Raw genomic sequence first — 19,637 nt, 5'->3', positions numbered from 1 at the left:
TCTGCTCTTCAATTTTAAATTCTATCTTTATCTTTGTTTCTATCAATCTTGTTTTCTAAATGTTTCTCCGGGATGGGATGGGATGGGGTTTCTGGATTGTTTTTGCATTTGTTCCATTTTTTTGAGTTTTTCCAATATTTGAAACCCCACAGGCACACATTGAGTTTTTCCAATATTTGGAACCCCAGAAGCACATATTTGCAGCTGCTGGTATGGTATGCTATCAAAGCTCTGAGAACCAAGATAACGATCCTGGAGTCATCGCTCAGCCAGCCTCCAGGTAAATAAGTTTCATTCCTCTTCATTTCATAGTAAGTTACATAGAAGGGTTGAGGAGGACTGAAGGTACATGGTGCATAAATCGTTGTTTCCTTTCAGTGATTTCGTTTGCCAAAGCAGTGACATCGCCTTGTTCGATGATTGTGAAAACTATACTGCAAGTGTTGATGTCTTAGCGGTTTTCACTACGAGTCTTCCCAGGGCACTGAAAAAGGTAGGTAGTCTGCCTCTTCTTTCTCCTGGGTTTGAACAGGAGTTGACAGAACGTGTGTATAAGTTTCTTTCAATGCTACACTTGTTTTGTTTCACTATGATAAAAGCCGTTTTTAGTAGCTTCCACACTAATAAATACTATCAATTAGATTTAGGTCTAACATAGCGGTTTTCAAAAACTCATGTGGCACAGGACGATGCATGTTCGAATTAAATATTTTTACCCTTATTTATACATAGGCAATAACTGTATAAATACACCTCTTCGATATTTAAACATAGGCAATAAATGTTTAAAGAATTATTTAGACAGTTGTTTTTCTGAACAGGGTTAATTAGATACTCCTGCTCATTTTTCGCTACTGGTGTTCATACTCTCTTTAGGGACTGTACTCATCTTGATCAGTTTGATATCTTATCTTAACAGGGTTAATGGGACAGCTCTTTGATATTTAAACATAGACAATAAATGTTTAAAGAACTATTTAGATAGTTGTTTTTTTAACAGGGTTAATTAGATACTCTCTCGCAATTTTTGCAACTGGAATTCATACTCGCTTTAGTGACTATACTCGTCTTTTGCATTTTTCACTCCAGTATTAATTATACCATAGTAGCTTATTTGGGTTTAAGGCACAACTATAAATTTTTAAGTAGACAAATTCAACTCAAACTTTCTATAGTTTTATTAGATTTCTAGAAATGGAGATTGATTAGTTAGGTCCCAGACTGGAAATACTTTGACCGAACTATCTTATAGTATTACTTTACCTCTTTTCATTTCATTTCACGGGAAGTCGTGAGTACTAGTCACTTAAGTGACTATATTCATTTGTTTCTATTTTTAAACAGTATGAGTTATGCCATAGTATCTCATCATCTAATTACACACATTTTACTTAAGTGATGGCACTTTGGTGTTTTAAGACAACTTGACCTGTAAATCTTTAAGTGGACAAAAGTTAACATTTTTATAGTTCATCAAATTTTTAGAAGGGAAGAATGATTGGTTTGGGCCTGGACTTGAAATACTTTGACTGGACTATTTTAAAATATTACTTTACATTTTTTTATTTCATTTCATGTGAAGTGTCACAAGAAGTTTTCCTTTCTTAGCCAAACCTAGAGGCAAAATTTTGATTTACTTCAAACCTAAATGTAATAACTCAAATACAAGGGTAATTGTCCAGAGAAAAGGTTTACACAGATTGAAAAATTTCCAGTGCTCTTCTCTGATGCTGACAAAGTAACCTTAGGCTTAAAAGTTTTAATACATTGCATTGCCTTGTCAATAATAAAACAAAGGCATATGTTTAGTGTTGCATTGTCAATAATATTGTACTTTTGTTTATGACACTTTTGGAATTCTTTAAATTAGATCAGTTTTTGAATTTGTATGTGTTGAGAAATCAATGCAAGTAGATTAGGGTTTGATTCCTCTTTCTTGATAATTACTTGTTAGTTATGTTGGCTTCTTTTACTTCTTTGTTATCTTATCTTTCATCAAGCAGTTACCATATTATGTGTGTATGAAGATCACAAAAACACAAGACACAAGATGTAGGCACTATACCAGGCAAAAATCCTCTCGAGGGGAAAACCCAGTAAAAAATTCTCTTCCTTCAATAGTTTTCTTTGAGACTCTTCAACCTAGACATAGACCAAACCTTCCCTCCACACCAAGTCAGCCCTTCCAGATCTTCGACCCTTTTGCAGCAACACTTCCACCCCAACAACTTTGACTATGCAACAATTACGACATCAGGCAACAACTGGCAACAACAACACTTGAAAGACTTTGATCTCCCAAACTAGGGCATGAAAGAGAGAGAGAGAGTACCACCAAAACTTCAATTTTCCTTTTCTCTTTGACCTTGCCCCAACTCACACTTCTTTTGACTTCCTTGACCTACTTCGCACTTTTTCTAGCTTCACTAGAGATATCGAATTTGCTTGAGATGAGATGCTCCAAATGAATTTGATCTCCTTCCTTTTATAGGCTCCAGGTGAGGTCGAATAGATGTCCTTTAGGTCGACTTGATCTCCATTAGGCCGACTTGGTGTGGAGGTTACATAAATCATATTTTACTCAATAATAAATCTTTTTACATGATTCCAAAGCCCAAGAAGGCTCTCTTTAATTGTACAATGACTCTATTAACTCAGAATAAGTCCTAGAAGTCCTCAATGGGGACTTTGACCTAAAGCATGAAACCCATGCTTTAATAAGTCATAATAATAATAATAATACAAATTCTTTTCTTTATTCTTTTGACAAGTACATTACATGATGACTCAAATACATTAATGAAGACTCAACTTAGTTACATTCTTCAACTCTCTCTCTTAACTAGGGAGGTATTCATAATATACAAATATAATGGAAGATCTCAAACTATATGAACAATGAAGAGTTTAGGCATCGCAATGCCATGGACTAGATTCCTGACCTGGGCAATCTATCCAAGTGGGACTAAGGTGGAATCAAGTTTTCAGCCTCTTTAGGCTTACTTGCTAACCACCAACCCAGGGACCTAGGTGTGTATCCGAGGTCGGAGCTCTACGACCAATGCCACCCTCCCTACTTTGGGACCTAGACATCAACACAAAGTGCCGGCCAGATGTCCTCCCGAGCAATGCTTCACTTGCAAAGCCTCAACAAATCTCTCCCAATCAAACTAATCGGTGGTAAGCAGCATGCTATCAAAACTTCGAGAGATTTACTTGTACAAACACAACCCCGATTAGTAATACACTTTCAAATGTACATAATCAATTACAAACCTCTGAGGTCTTCTAGACAACTTGATGTTGCTTCCAAACTTTCCATAGTAGGACTTAGAGGTTTCCCAATGAATCTTGACAGAAGCAACATATTTCATAAATCGATCCGACTTTTCTTATCCTTTCAAAATACATTCTCCAATTTTCTTCTCTCACTCATGGCCTTCACTAAAACTTATGGTTGTTAGTTCTGGTCTAGTGCATGACACATGAAGTAGAGAACCATATCTGTCACTCCCTCTTAATCATAGAGGATCTTATCATTCCCGTGCAAGGGATATTCTCAACCATCCTCTTATTATAAGGAGATTTCTTTCATCCATGCTCCTTCTCAATATAACCATATCAAAATCATGGAAGCATTCAACTTTATATATATCAGATGCCCAAACTCACAAACAAGAGATACATACTCTTCAACATCTTTCTAGGGACTTTATCATGAACCCTAGACTACTTTATCATAACAACTTTCATTACATCTAGGGTTTCAATGTTTTTTTCAAAGGTATGACATACCCTACGACAACATATAGCAAACCCTAGAAACAATTCAAACAAATATAGATCTATAAAGTATCTAACAATTTTCAGAATTCATATGTTAGACTTCCCACTAGGATTTCATACAAACCCTAGATTTCATACATGAGATTTAGCAATCAAAACCAATCACAGCTCAATCAACAACATGACTATCTTCCATTAGGGTTTGTTACAAACCCTAAATTTTCTCAATCAAACATTAGTCATAACTAGAACTCAGATTTCAACAATCTTACACAAATCTCAAATTATCACATAATCATTATATATCAGAGATTTGGACTTCTACTAAGGTTTAGTTACAAAACCCTAGAATTTACAAATACTATCATCCTAGAGAATCAAACTTTGACTAGGGCTTAGTTCCAAACCCTAGGACTCATGACCATGAACAATTAGGTCAACTCATACATCTAGGATTCCATCATCATGCACAAGCATATCATAACATGTGTTAGTCAAACCCGACTACACAAATATCAATAAGAGTCAGACACATAACATACTAGGCCAGTCTAGGGTTTGATCGGACAAGCACACACATGCCAAGGATTTCATTTCTAAGACATAATAAGGGTCTTGCTTATACACTCTACCAAACCCTAATGATCTAAGGTTTTGATACAACACACAACAAACCGTAAATTATCAATACTTCAAAGGTTCAGGATTTTAGACATCACCATTCAATCCTAACAAGTTAGGGTTTCCATAACCATACCAAAACCCCAAACAAAACATCATCAAAGCATCAGTCAGTTACGTTAGACTTCATCAAATCATCATACAATTTATTTCAACAATAACCCTAAGTAGGTTAGGGTTTCACACATGATCATTAACATACCCGTAAGTTAGTGTTTTCACAATGAACCTTTTTAGGGTTCCACAAGAGTAATCAAAGATATGAGGAGGGTAGATTTATCTAATGATGAATCGCCCAATCAAGAATCTTTAAGATTCATGGAAGCTAGACAAAAAGATGTTAGTAATAGTTTATCAAGAATGAATATGGAGAGAGCAAAATTTGTAATATAAAACATACCTCTTGTTTCTTAACAAACCTTGTAATTCCAATGCTTTGTCTTGTGAAGCCTTCTTCCATGTTCCTTGAGTATTCAACAAGTCTTTTCTAGACAAAAATATGGCTAGATGTGATTAGTATTTAATATAAACAAACTTAGATAAGTAAGGGAAACCAAATATAAAAGACAATACGAGGAGTAAGATACTTTATCTTTGGAAGTTGGTAAGGGCTCCTTTCAAGCTTGAGGGATGTAAGGGATAGAGTCCCTAAGAGTTCCTACCAGATATGTCTTTGAGTTCGGGTGCTTCCATCATGTTCTTCTTTGGTGAAACTTCTTTGGAAAAGTTTGATTGATCCCCGTCCCTTCTTTCTTTGACTTCTTGATTTCTTCACTTTTCCTTTTACTAGATCTAAGACTTTTCGAGGATGAGATCTATCCTCTTCTTTCAAGCATTGTAATTGAATGATTCTTCTAATTTGTTCTCTTCCTTTATTGTCCTTGAAGATAATAAGCTTCTTTCCATATAAGGTCTCCCTATGTGATTCGTTAATCAACTTCTCGAGGTTCCTTAGATTAGTTTCAATGGATCCTTAAATTTTCTTTTCCTCCTTCATCTTAGCTCTATTCTCCGACTTCAATGATGTTGATCCCAAACCTCTAATAGCATAACTTTTGTTGTCTCCCAATTCCACTGTATGAGAAGATGATTCCTTTGATAGAGTGTGAAGTTGTTTACTCTTCCCTAGATGCTTCACTGCCAATAATCCATGCATTATCATCATTAAGTGAACCTGTAAGTGCAACCAAGAACCCTTGACTTTTGACCTTGTTGAATAAGTAGTGGAAGATCCTTTTGATACAACTTCTTGTAGTATTGAATCCCATTCTTATCATAGAGGGAGTAATCATTTTCCTTCAAGCCAATGAAGTGAGCTTCAATCTTTTTGACCTTAGCTCTGATACCATGTTGAGAAATCAATGCAAGTAGATTAGGGTTTGATTCCTCTTTCTTGATAATTACTTGTTAGTTATGTTGGCTTCTTTTACTTCTTTATTATCTTATCTTTCACCAAACAATTACCATATTATGTGTGTATGAAGATCACAAAAACACAAGACATAAGATGTAGGCACTATGCCAGGGCAAAACGCCTCTCGAGGGGAAAACCCAGTAAAAAATTCTCTTGCTTCAATAGTTTTCTTTGAGACTCTTCAACCTAGACATAGACCAAACCTTCCCTCCGCACCAAGTTAGCCCTTCCAGATCTTCGACCCTTTTGCAACAACACTTCCACCCCAACAACTTCGACTATGCTACAACTTACGGCATCAGGCAACAACTGGCAACAACAACACTTGAAAGACTTCGATTTCCCAAACTAGGGCACGAAAGAGAGAGAGAGTACCACCAAAACTTTGATTTTCCTTTTCTCTTTGACCTTGACCCAAATCTCACTTCTTTTGACTTCCTTGACCTACTTCGCACTTTTTCCAACTTCACTAGAGATATCGAACTTGCTTGAGATGAGATGCTCCAAATGAATTTGATCTCCTTCCTTTTATAGGCTCTAGGTGAGGTTGAATAGGTGTCCTTTAGGCCGACTTGATCTCCATTTGGCCGACTTGGTGTGGAGGTTACATAAATCATATTTTATTTAATAATAAATCTTTTTACACGATTCCAAAGCCCAAGAAGGGTCTCTTTAATTGTACAATGACTCTATTAACTCAGAATAAATCCTAGAAGTCCTCAATGGGGACTTTGACCTAAAACATGATGACCCAAGCATGAAACCCATGCTTTAATAAGTCATAACTATAATAATAGAAATTATTTTCTTTATTCTTTTGACAAGTACATTACATGATGACCGACCCTAGTTACATTCTTCAATAGTATGTACCTACTACCTACAATTAAGCACAATCAAGTCTTAGGAGGCCATTTTTGCCTGTTTCATTAAGATTTACAATATCAACCTCAAATCAACAAAACTGGTAACTCAGATCTGTAACAGGTGCATCTTTAATTAATCATATCTTGCAATAGGTATATCTTTAATTCATCGCACCTTGGAAATCTGAAGTAAATATTCTCTGTATCAGCAAAATAAATGCAGTTTTTGTGACTTCAATGTACCAATTTTGATCATGAGGAACCTTCAGAGAAATACTTGAATTTGAAAGTCTCTTTTAAAAACTAGCAAACCTGAAAAAGAAAGAAAAATCTTCCAGACAGTATGCCAAACTCTTCTAATCTAACCTCATTCATTGAATGGTGTGGTAATTGGAACGGCCATTTTTGCCTGTTTCATAAAGATTTACAATATCAACCTCAAATCAACAAACTGGTAACTCAGATCCGTAGCAGGTATATCTTTAATTAATCATATCTTGCAACAGGTATATCTTTAATTCATCACATCTTGCAAATCTGAAGTAAATAATCTCTGTATCAGCAAAAATAATTGCAGTTTTGTGACTTCAATCTACCAATTTTAATGAGGAACCTTCGGAGACAGCAATAAATACTTGAATTTGAAAGTCTCCTTTAAAAACTAGCAAACCTGAAAATAAGCACAATCAAGTATTAGGAGGGCATTTTTATTTACCTACTACCTACAATTAAGCACAATCAAGTATTAGGAGGGCATTTTTGCCTGTTTCATTAAGATTTACAATATCAGCCTCAAATCAACAAAACTGGTAACTCAGATCTGTAACAGGTGCATCTTTAATTAATCATATCTTGCAATAGGTATATCTTTAATTCATCGCATCTTGGAAATCTGAAGTAAATATTCTCTGTATCAGCAAAAATAATTGCAGTTTTTGTGACTTCAATCTACCATTCTTGATCATGAGGAACTTTCAGAGAAATACTTGAATTTGAAAGTCTCTTTTAAAAACTAGGAAACCTGAAAAAGAAAAATCTTCCAGACAGTATGCCAAACTCTTCTAATCTAACCTCATTCATTGAATGGTGTGGTAATTGGAAGGGCCATTTTTGCCTTTTTCATAAAGATTTACAATATCAACCTCAAATCAACAAACTGGTAACTCAGATCCGTAGCAGATATGTCTTTAATTAATCATATCTTGCAACAGGTATATCTTTAATTCATCACATCTTGCAAATCTAAAGTAAATAATCTCTGTATCGGCAAAAATAATTGCAGTTCTGTGACTTCCATCTACCAATTTAATGAGGAACCTTCGGAGACAGCAATAAATACTTGAATTTGAAAGTCTCCTTTAAAAACTAGCAAACCTGAAAATAATGAGAAAAATCTTCCAGACAGTATGCCAAACTCTTCTAATCTAACCTCATTCATTGAATGGTGTGGTAATTGGAAAGGTCATAAGAATATGGAAAGAGGAATACCAACACGGCAAATCAATCTTACCAACACTAGAATCCTACAAATTCAATTCTTAAAACTAAGGGAGTGATCAGGAAACATATTTTTCATACCATCAATATGCTCATATTGGTTGCCATGGATGAAGATCATTCTTCTCTTAATCAGAGAAGCCACAAGTATGTTTCTGAGAAATATCAGATTGACTTCACATTCCCCTAAAAGTCTACGGGGATATGGAGATCAAGCATCATGACTACTGTCCACTGGCACCACTAGAAGAAAATTGCTACGAAAGCAACAAAAGGTACTTCCACTATCTCCAACACTCAATGATAGCTAAAATACCCAAGTTCATCAGCTAGCACGGAGACAAGAAGCAAGTGATAACTGAAGGCACTGATGGCCTTCTTCTTGGACCTCCACATCCTTAGATAATTAAGGCTTAGTTTATTTTTTGACTTCACTAAACAAAATTCCCAGAATCAAAGCTGCCATGCAAGGTCAGCTTGACCACTTTCCAAATTAGAACACGAGTTCATCAAAATAGCTCCCCATGCCCCAAGGGTTAATGGCTTATCCTTATCCACTCAGTCTTAACTATGGTGACAAGCAACGTTCTGCTTATGCCAAAAATAGTAAACCGACAATACCAAAACCTTTATAAAAATAACTTACACCATCTACCAGTGGGGCCAATGTGCCCAATACGAAAGAATTTTTGCTGAAAAAAATCACATCTCATCACCTAAGTCATGATTTAGAGGAGCCCTCAACTGTGTTAACGAAAATGCTAGCTTCCACAACAACACATTATCAAAACCTTGTTATGCAAATTTTCTTATAAGGTGAAAATGAGATCTGAAAGCTGTTGCAAATCACTCCCAGAAAAAACACCTAAACGTAAGTCAACTGAAGCGTACTCCTAAAAAGAGATGAAAACAGTGTTACATCTCCATGCAGCATGGAGATCTTGATAAAGAATCTGTTAGTTCATTAAAACTGTTATGAGATCACACAAAGCACTTCTGGAACAAGATGCTAAAAATAGGTTCCATGTACACCCTTCACTAGAAGATATATGCTGAGATTAACTCTTACATTGTCTAGACGTTAGAACCGAGGGACATCTCCTCTACAAAACACCTAAACAATGTACTTTAATCAATATCCAAAATCTCTATGAAAGCAAAAGAGAGCATTGTTTAGAATTGAGATAGGGTACCTTAATTAAGGGCTTAATTTAGAAAATTTAAGGTTCTGAAAGCACTATAACTTGCTTGGCAGGCAAGTGCCTGTGGAAATTTCATGCACTTGGGCAATTAAGGTAGAACTTAAATTTCACCTTCTTACTAGAGGATTTCTCGTATATTAGCCTTAGAATTTCAGCCTTTATGACTGTTGTAAAATAAAGTGTGAAACAACATTGGAATGATAAAAAAAGTTTACCTCAAACCAGCCCCAAACTTTCCAACAAATTCAAGGAGAAAATATACCAAACAAAGAGATAAGTTTCAGTCCCTTCTTGGGAAATTTATGAGCCAATAATCTGATCTGAAATTCCACTTTTACAGCAGTATAACAACTGTAAAATCAATCCCTTATATTCTTCCTTCGATGTTAGATCGCTTAACAATTTTCCTTTAAATTTACTTATGTCCAATTAGCTATATTTAGCAAAGCATAAAAAATATATATAGCTGAAATTCAAATCTAAAAATGGCGCAAGAAACTTCATATATAAGGTCAAGATAAAGCACAAGTACATACTATAGCCTTATTTCAGGGCTAGTAGAAAAACTCCAGCATGCCCTAGCTACGGTAATTCATCAAACCCTAGCTCATCCAAGAAGATTCAAATGGAAGAAGCCTCCAACACAACCTCCAAAGCAAGACACCCTCTTATTCTCTTATTAAAAAATTCTTCCTAGGGTTTTCTCTCAAAAATATCATCTCCAATCTCTAAGGGATAAACCCTAACTCAAAAACTCCAGGAAGACCAATAAACTTGAGTGCCTTAAGAGAGACATAGAATACAAGTACAAGTGAAGACTTCAGAGAGAGAGAGAGTGCACATTCTTTTCTCTTAGTCATATCTCATCACAAGAGTGAATACACATTAGTGAATGAATATATGTGATCATTATTTCTAAAGTCTCCTCCACAAGAGAAAACCCTAGTCACAAGAGAAAACTCCAAACCAAGACATCCTATTTCCCTTTTGTTGCTTCTCTTAAGGTTTCCTCATGAATTCATGAACCTAGCGAATCTCTCAAAGAAGAGAAATACAAAGGGAGAAACAAGTGATGATGAATAGAAATAGTCTCTTCTTCCTTTAATTATATTAGAGGTAAGGAAGGCCAATAATACAATGTGGGCACTAGCCCTTACAAGCAACTGACAATGAGCACTTGTAGACCAACACAATTGAGATGCTACACTCCAAGGTATATGTGTCATGATTCAAGGTGTTGTCATACATAATAATAGCTCCAAGGTGATGTAGCTACACAAAGCAAGTCTGCATCACTCCATCACAAGCCTTCATGAACTCCATTGATCCTCCTAGGAATTACTCCATTGGGTCACCGTCCTTGCATGAACACTCTTGAAGGCCCAAGTGTCCTCTAACCATCTCCAATCCTTTGAATAGGAAACCAAGTTGCCACATCTCAATCGAGGCTTGAAGCACTCCTCCATGATGCACAATGCTCCACATCCCCTAAAAGGGACCCTCTAAACAAGTGGCTACACCATGAGGCCTCAATGAAGGGTGTCCACCAATCTATTGAGAGATCTCCAATGCTAAGGGGAAGAACAATAATCCTGAAATTAACTAAGGTTAAGCATCAACTAAGCAAGCTATCTCAATATTGCATATATCATGGACCATCTCTCATTTTATAATCCATCTCGGACCACCCAAGGGATGAGCATACACGATGTACCCCAAATCTCATGAAGCACCCACAAACGTGAAGTAAATACTTTTGCAGTAAATTGAAAATATAACACTCACTCGTTAGGAGGAAAGTGTTTAACCTGAATCTTGTCAACTCCCTCTGCTACTCCGCCAAACCTATTGTCTGCATATTGGTATTGGCTATGGTCGTAGAATTATTCACTGTCTTTGGCAACAAAACTGTCAACCATGTAATATTCCTACTAGGAAATTAACAGTGAATAACATAACTATGAACTAGGAATAACAATATAAAACTTAAAACCAAGCACCCACATCAGAACACCAAAGAAAATAAGCAGAACAACTGAGTGATTTTATTAATTATGGGAATCTGAGTACATAGAAATGAGTAGGAATGATGGACCCTAGGCTTGCTAAGCAAGCTATGCAAAACCCAGGTGGAATCTCGTTGAACCAAACGCTGAAATGGCTCCAAAATGGAAATGCTGCCTAGAAATTCTGCTGTTGGCTGCCCACTGAAACTAAAGATTTTTCCCTGTACATTGCTTAGAAAATTCTGAAACTTCAGCTGCAAGCTCTCCTCCAAATACCCATAAAAACCCAGGAGGGGTTTGGGCTAGTTTCGGGTGACAAAAACCCTCCAAGAGGTGTGAGTGGCTTTCTGGCTAGTTGTACGAACTGCTGCTAAAGCCCCAAATCCATCCCTGAAGGGATCCTCCATAAACCCATCCTTTTCAACCCTTGGCTCCTTGAACTCTCCTCTTCTCCTACCTTGTCCAGTAGCCTCTGCACACTTCCAAAAGAAAATAAATTTGACCCACAAAATTGTTGCACTCCAATCTTGCAAAATCACCACCAAAACTTTGACACCAAATAGAAAAATTCACTTGCAATTAGTCGACAACTCCATCCCACTATCGTTGAACCCAAAATGTGCCACATGAACTACCTCTGCGCCCAGGAAGTGTGTAGAACTGGATGTCTTGCTGCAATGTAGCCCTGTAGGAGCTCGGAAGTAAAATCCCCTTTGTCCCAACAAGGGTGACACTCAAAGTTCTCCGAAGAATGGGATGGAATTTCGCATGAAATCCCTGTGCTGAACAACACTCCAACTCTTGTGCTAAACAGTTCCAAGAGAGGTCGAATTCCGTAAGAGAGAGTCAAAGGATAGTGACAAATTCTTCTTTGCTTCCTTAGGTAGTCCCTTGGTCGCCCCCACAATCCACTAATTTGATCCTTCTCCCTTGGTGGCTCGAATGTCTCCCTTGGTGGCCCCCTCAATCCACTAATTTGACCCTTCTCCCTTGGTGGTTCAAATGGTCTCCCTTGTTGCCCCCCACACTCCAATAAAGATTTTGATTTTTCTCTCTCCTAGTGCAGTGCCTCCTTTTGCCTCCAAAAATCACGTGGGGCCTACTCCACCCACTTTACCTAAGTCACTAGGAGTTGCCAAAATCCACCTCTAATGCCAAAATTGTAAAATTGTGCTACACTTGAGCAAATTATGATATTGGGGATATCATAATCCTCCCCACCAAAATTTGCTTGCCTTTAAGCAACTGCAATGGTGGGTGTTATAATACCTGCTCACCCTCCCATGTAGCATTTTCTTGGGGTAAGTCTCTCCATTTGACCAAGAGCTCCCTGATGACCGTTTTCCTAAGCTTCCTCTCTCTCATCTTCAAAATGGCTTCAGGGACCAGTACTAGATGTCCCTCCTCATCTAGTATTGCTCTGTTGAAGTTGTTACCTGCTGTCCCAATGCCTTCTTCAGGCAAGACACATGGAACACATTATGCACTTTGCTTCCTGCTTGGAGCTCCAACTCATATGCCACCTCCCCTACATGCCTAGTCGCCCTGTATGGTCCATAGAAACGAGGTTTGAGTTTTTCAGCCCCCTTTTGCTTGAGAGTTGATTGCCTGTATCGTTGTAGGTGCAAATAGACGATGTCCTCGAGCTCAAATTGACTCTCAACTCAGTGGCGATCTGCATAAATCTTATGCTGATTCTGTGCAGTTTGAAAAGTGTCCTTGAGAGCCTTAAGTATCTCTTGCCTCTCTTCGATCCAATCTTTGGACCCTAGGGCCTTGCTATATCCAAACACCATGTCAGCAAAAGATAAAGCGTCATAACCATAAATAGCTCGAAAAGGGTACATACCAATGGACATGTGATAGGTGGTGTTGTAGTAGTACTCCCCAAGATGTAGCCACTTCATCCATGCTCGCTGTTGCCCTATCACATAATTCCTGAGGGTGGTAGCTAGTGCTGGGAGTGAGTTTTGTGCCCACCAGTCTCAAGAGTTCCTGCCAAAATCCCGCCATGAATTTGTTGTCCCAATCACTAACAATGGTCTTGTGGAGACCATGGGGTCTGAACACCTCCCTGAAGAACAACTCGGCTACTTGTGAAGTTGAATACCGAGGGGGAATAACAAAGAAATGGGAAAACTTCGTCAACCGGTCCACCACCACATAGATGCAATCTCGTCCTTGAATAACTGGGAGCCCTGTGATGAAGTCCATGGAGATACTCTCCCACTTCTGCTCCGGAATAGGTAGAGGTTGAAGTAATCCTATCGGGTGTGTGTGCTCTACCCTATTCCTCTGGCATGTGTTGCACTCTTGCACATATCGTAGCACGTTCTCCTTGAGGCCCCTCCACATAAAACACTCTCTGACCGCCCTGTAAGTCTCCAGGAATCCTAGATGCCTTGCTAACGGTGAATCATGTCCTGTCTTTAGGACCTTCTCCCGAAGTTGAGAATTGTGAACCAGATAAATCTGGTTCTTGTAGTAAATGATGTCATCCATGACCCTGCACTTGTCATCTCGAAAGGCCCCATCCAAAATCTCACATGCTTGTTGGTTCTTAGAGTACTCTACCAAGAGTTGTGCCTTCCAATCCTGTGCAACATCCATGAGAGAGAGTGTTGGGGGTCTCTTAGAAAGTGCATCAACCACCACATTATGCTTCCCCCAGACATACTCAATCTCAAAATCGTAGTCCTGGATCTTACTGACCCACTTCTACTGCTTGTCATTAAGTCCCTTCTACTCTAAGAAGAACTGTAGATTGGTATGATCAGTCTTCACCTTGAACCGATTCCCTACCAGATATTGCCTGAACTTGGCCAATGTGTGCATGATGGCCAACATCTCCTTTCATAGATGGAGTACAACCTCTCGTAATCCTAGAGTCTTCGACTCTCATAAGTTATAGGGTGTCCTCCCTACACCAATACTGCCCCTGTAGCCCACTAATCCTATAGTCTTCGACTCTCATAAGTTATAGGGTGTCCTCCCTACACCAATACTGCCCTTGTAGCCCACCCAAAAGTGGGTACCCCTTTGGAGAGCTTTCCCTTTTGACGCATTTTCCTTCAACCGACAACAACAGCCCTTGATAGCCACTTGATAGCTTTGATGTGCTACTTTATCTCCGCCACTTGAGCCAACTAGATGTCCCCTCGTCTTGTTTGAAGGTGGGCCATCCAATCCTAAAGGTATGGTTTTTCCTTATGTAATTGGGTGCATGTGCATTTTTTTCTTGGGCACACTTGGGTATGGATTACTGGTGATTTGGAAGGAGGAAGGGCTTTGACTGTAGTCTTGCTCCCTTGCCTTAACTCGAGGGTTAATCTTGAATCCTAGTCCTGTGGGATCTCCTTTATTGGCTAGTAGCTTTAGGAAGGGCACTACACGGGAAACCTTGATTTTGGTTGTGTGGTCCCGCTTCCCCATACCATATGTTTCACTCCCCTTCGCTCATTACAATACCTTTTCACATTTTCCTCATTTGAGTCCACATTTGTCCATTTGGTCCACAAGGTGTTAGCATGCCCTTCCCCTTCTCCACACATTGGGTCGGGCCTGGGAATGATGCCACGAGAGGTTGATGCAATAAAAAAAGGGGATTAAAGGCAAAAATGGCCACAAGTAAGAACCAATAAGACCTCTGGGGGTTAGGATCCCATATAGGGAAACCAAACCCAAATGGAAACCACCTGTAATCCTGCATAAGATCCAATGTGTCCCCTAGGCTTCCAATACAATCAGTCATTAAAATAATTAGGTAAAAAGCTTACAAATAATGGATAACAACGTGGGCACTTCATAATGGCATGCCCTTCCGTAGTGGGGTTTGGCATGTGCTAGTGCCTCCAAGCTCCAAAGGGGGTTAGCAAAGTACCTTATTAGGTGGTTTCAACCCTTAAAGGGGATAGTATGTCCAAGGTACATCCCTCTAATGGGGGTGGCAAGTGACAAATAAGTGGAATGGAATAGGGAGTGAGAGGGGCAATCCTGGGCCACATAGTGGGGCATAGGGGTAGCTAGATAAGGGGAAGCCCACACCTGGGCATGTATTGTATAGGAGGGAGCAATCATGGTACATGAGCTGCCCCGACCTTGATTTTTCCACCCTTCTTCATATACCTTTTGCCTTTTATGAATTTTCTTTAATTAACTGTTTGGGGCTCAAAGGACAAGAGCATGATATGTAAGATATAGCAATGATTAGCCGCTTTTAGGTAGGGCGGTTCATTGCCCTCCAAGGTTTGGGATAATCATGGGTTCCTGAATGATAGAGGAGGCTCATCTAGGGCCTATGGAACCAGGGTGATGGCCAATGATTGGGGTAGAGCTCATATCATGGCTTTTGCCCACATGCTAATTATTTTTGTCCCGACCATCTTTTGCATTTTGTGGTACAATTTCCTGTTAAATGTGGCCATTTATGCTTTTCACTTTTTCTTTTAATTGCTTCAACCTCCGGGGCATCATTCTAGGTTTGACCTAAGGTGGGGGCAAGGGGATAGGGAGGCTAGCCCTATGTGGACCCTGCTGGGAGAAAAGATGAATGGGGGTATAATGAGTGGAAAGGGAGTAATATGTGCGGATAAAGGAATGGGACCACGCACCCAAAGTTGGGGTTTCCCAAGTAGTACCACCCTAGAACTGAGTGGTCAATAAAGGAGATTCCACAGGACTAAGATCCAAGAGTAACAACCAAAAGAGATCAAGGGGACAGGAGCACAAACCAAGCCCACTCTTTTTGCCAAATCCCCCCATCAATCCATACCTAGAAGTATCCATGATAAGTAAACCCAACACTCAATTACCAAATGACAAGACATACCTTTAGGTTCGGGAGGCCCACCTTCAAATATACAATCAATATAGGTGGGTGAGGGACCACATGGCTGGCTCAGGTGGCAAAGAAATGGTACAACGAGCTAGTAGGAGGCATCAAGGGGCTGCCGGCTAAGGCTCATCATGGAGAAAAATTTCTCCTGGGGATATCACCGCAAAGTGGTGGGTAACATCTGGCTCCAACTGGGATGTGATTTCTCATGAAGTGGACGAGGCTGCTCGAATAGGAAGTCACGAGAACTCCAACAATCTCTTGGTCACCATAGACCTGTTATTTGCACATGTCAAAGATCGAAGCCACAGGGCAACATGTTTTTCACGGTGTCTGATGATCACCCATGCTTAATGTTAGCTCATAAACCAATATATATATATGCAATCTAATCTATCATATGCGGTCAATTCTAAAAAGAAAAATCATTATGCAATGCATCCTACCCTAACATGCATATAGTACAAAGTCAAGTGCCTTTAGGAAAGTACTCCTTTAGGAGTTGCCCATTTATAGGAATGGGAACCGACTCACCTTCCTTAGTTTCCAAGTGATACGAATTTATCGGTGTCAATTATCTTGAAGGGCCCTATCCATAGATTATCCCATTTTTATGCATACCCGACTTCTCCCTTCTTTTATCCCACAAGAGTACAAGGTCCCTGGGTTTAAATGTTCTAGTTTGTGTGTGTTTGTCAAATGCAGTTTTCATCTTGTCATGGCCATGGGCAACTTGATCAAGGGCTCTCCTCCTGTTTTCATCGCTTTCAATGATTTTCTCAATATGAGATTGTATATCATCTTGTTGTTCGGGGAAGGCTTTCAGGCATTCAAGGACAAGTAGTTGGAGCTGCATGGGTAGCTTGGCCTTAGATCCATATACCAACTGAAAGGGCTTAAGCCAATGGAAGCCTTTACTGTGGTTCGGTCAGCCCATAGGGCATATTTGATCTTGCTATCCCAATCCCTTTTGTGATTGTCCATAGTTCTCTTGATGATCCTAATGAGGTTCTTGTTGCTTGATTTAGCCTGACCGTTACCCTGGGGGTAATAATTAGAGGAGTGAGACAATATTATACCATACTTGTTACAGAGGGATGTGAGGGCCATGGAATCGAATGCTTTTGGCATTGTCAGTCACAATCTTGGCAGGAACCCCAAATCTGGTAATGATTTTATCCTTAAGGAAATCCATGACTACTTGCATTGTCAGTCACAATCTTGGCAGGAACCCCAAACCTGGTAATGATTTTATCCTTAAGGAAATCCATGACTACTTGGTTAGTCGCTGCTTTGGTGGGTATGGCCTCCACCCATTTGGTGAAGTAGTTGGTTGCTGTGACGATCCACTTATGGCCATGACTTGAATTTTCCTTGAACTCCCCGATAAAGTCCAGGCCCCATTGTCGAAAGGGGGCGTGTCCACCACCACATTTTCCAAAGGCATGGCGCCCAAATGCTTCTTTCCGGAAAAAATTGGCATGGTTGGCACCTTTTTATATGAAGTTCAGGGTATCAGCGAAGATGGTGGGCCAATAGTACCCTGCCCTCAAAATCTTGTGAATAGTTTTTTCGGGTAGCGTAATGTCCCCCCTCTCTCTCTCTCTCTCAAATTTTTTGTATAGCTCAATTGGTTCAAAGCTATTTTAAGAGAGTAGAGGTCTTGGGTTCAAGTCTCCATTTTGTGGGGGCGGACTTTTTCATTTCCGCACATTCCCGCACTTCGTCGACAACTTCATCAACTTTTTTTTCAAAAAGCCATAACTGCTTCATCCGGAAGCCGTTTTCAGAGCCGTTTTTTTTAAACCAGCCTAATTTTTCGAGATCTATCCATTGGAACACTTATTTTCAGCATCTTTAGCTTCAGTTTCCGTTGAAATGGAAAGTGAATACCAAGTTACCCTTGACAGCACCAACTACTTCCAATGGTTGTCCTACATTGAGGATTTACTTAGAAGTAAAGGTCTCTACAGAATAGCCTCAGGCCAAGAAAAGAAACCGAAGAATGAAGATAAAGCTGCTAAATGGGAAAATAGGCAAGATCAAGCACGTGGATTGATAGGGATGTCTATTTCTCCAGATCTTAGATTCCATATTGCAGAACTTGATACTCCTGATGAAGCAATGAAACAAATCAATAAAGTTTTTGGGATTAAAAATGAACTTAGAGCCCATCAACTTGAAAATGAGTTGCTTACATTGGACCTTAATAATTTTTCTTGCATTGAAGATTTCTTGTCCAAGTTCAAGACCCTTAGATATCTCTTGGAAGGTGTTAAAGTTAAGAAAGAAGATAGTAACCTTATCTATTCCATTCTTACTAAGTTGGGACCAGCCTACTATGTGTTTGTTTCCACCTTCCATTCTACAAGAGAAGCCTTCATTTCTCAAGGAATAGACTACAAGTCCCCTTCCTTTGACTCTTTTTGTGATTATTTAATAAGAGAACAAGAAAAACTCTTACACCTTGGTCTTCTTAATCTTGGAAACTCTTCCAAGAAAGCGTTAGCGCCCAGCAGCAACCAAATTCAAAGAATCCTAAGAAGTCATATCCGAAAAAGAATGGTCCTAAACCAAACAAGGGTCCTAAGCAATCTCAGCCTCAAAATGAAAAATCATTTCAACAAAATGATAAGACAAATGAAAACAAATGGAAGAAGACTGATAGACATTGCAACTTTTGTAATTGAGATGGCCACTTAGAATCCAAATGCTTTAAGAAGATGGAAGCCTTGGAAGCAGCGATGAAGAAACATAACATCCATTTGGAGCATTCTTCACCTTCAACTTCATCTTTAGGAATGGCACTTTCTGCATGTGGTTGTCAATCATCTCGGTCTGGTTATGCATTAAATGTATCTTCTTCTTCTCATTCTCATGAGTGGCTCATTGATTCTGGAGCTTCTTATCACATGGCCAAAAACAAAGCCATGTTTTCTTCTTTAAATGATTGTAACACCAAAAATATATATGTTGGTGATGATAGATCTCTTAGTGTTGTAGGGACTGGAACTGTTCATCTAGACAATGGTCAGTTTAATGATGTATTATGTGTTCCAACCTTATCCTGCAACCTTCTATCTGTATATCAGATAACTGATTCAGGTGAAGGTAAAATCGTTGAATTTTCACCTCATGATGTTGTAATCAAGGACTTAAGAGATCCTAAAAAGATTTTGGCTACTGGCATTGCTGATGATTCTACGAGGTTGTATAAGTTTCACAACTTTGGGTCATCAAATCTTCCCTCAGTATTTGTTGCTCATAACGATGAAGTGAGCAAACTTTGGCATGAGCGATTTGGTCACTTAAACAATCGCTCCCTTCAACATCTATGTAAAGAAAATATGG

General features: G+C 39.1%; 1 pseudogene across 1 annotated transcript in view; it reads left to right on the top strand.

The window, feature by feature from the left end:
* The first annotated feature begins 453 nt into the window (after positions 1–453).
* The window catches only part of LOC149261175 (calcium uptake protein, mitochondrial-like), a 199,114-nt pseudogene continuing 179,930 nt past the window's right edge, over positions 454–19,637 (top strand). Inside the window, exon 1 of the transcript XR_016258402.1 lies at positions 454–493. The product of XR_016258402.1 is annotated as a calcium uptake protein, mitochondrial-like (transcript). The remainder of the gene's footprint in view (positions 494–19,637) is intronic.

This window comes from Pinus tabuliformis, chromosome 6, assembly GCF_031772625.1.
Source record: "Pinus tabuliformis cultivar Carrire ecotype Pingquan chromosome 6, CPIR1, whole genome shotgun sequence".
NCBI classification, from domain to species: domain Eukaryota; kingdom Viridiplantae; phylum Streptophyta; class Pinopsida; order Pinales; family Pinaceae; genus Pinus; species Pinus tabuliformis.
The sequence above is the reverse complement of the archived record's forward strand: the minus strand, read 5'-3'. Positions and strand labels throughout refer to the sequence as shown.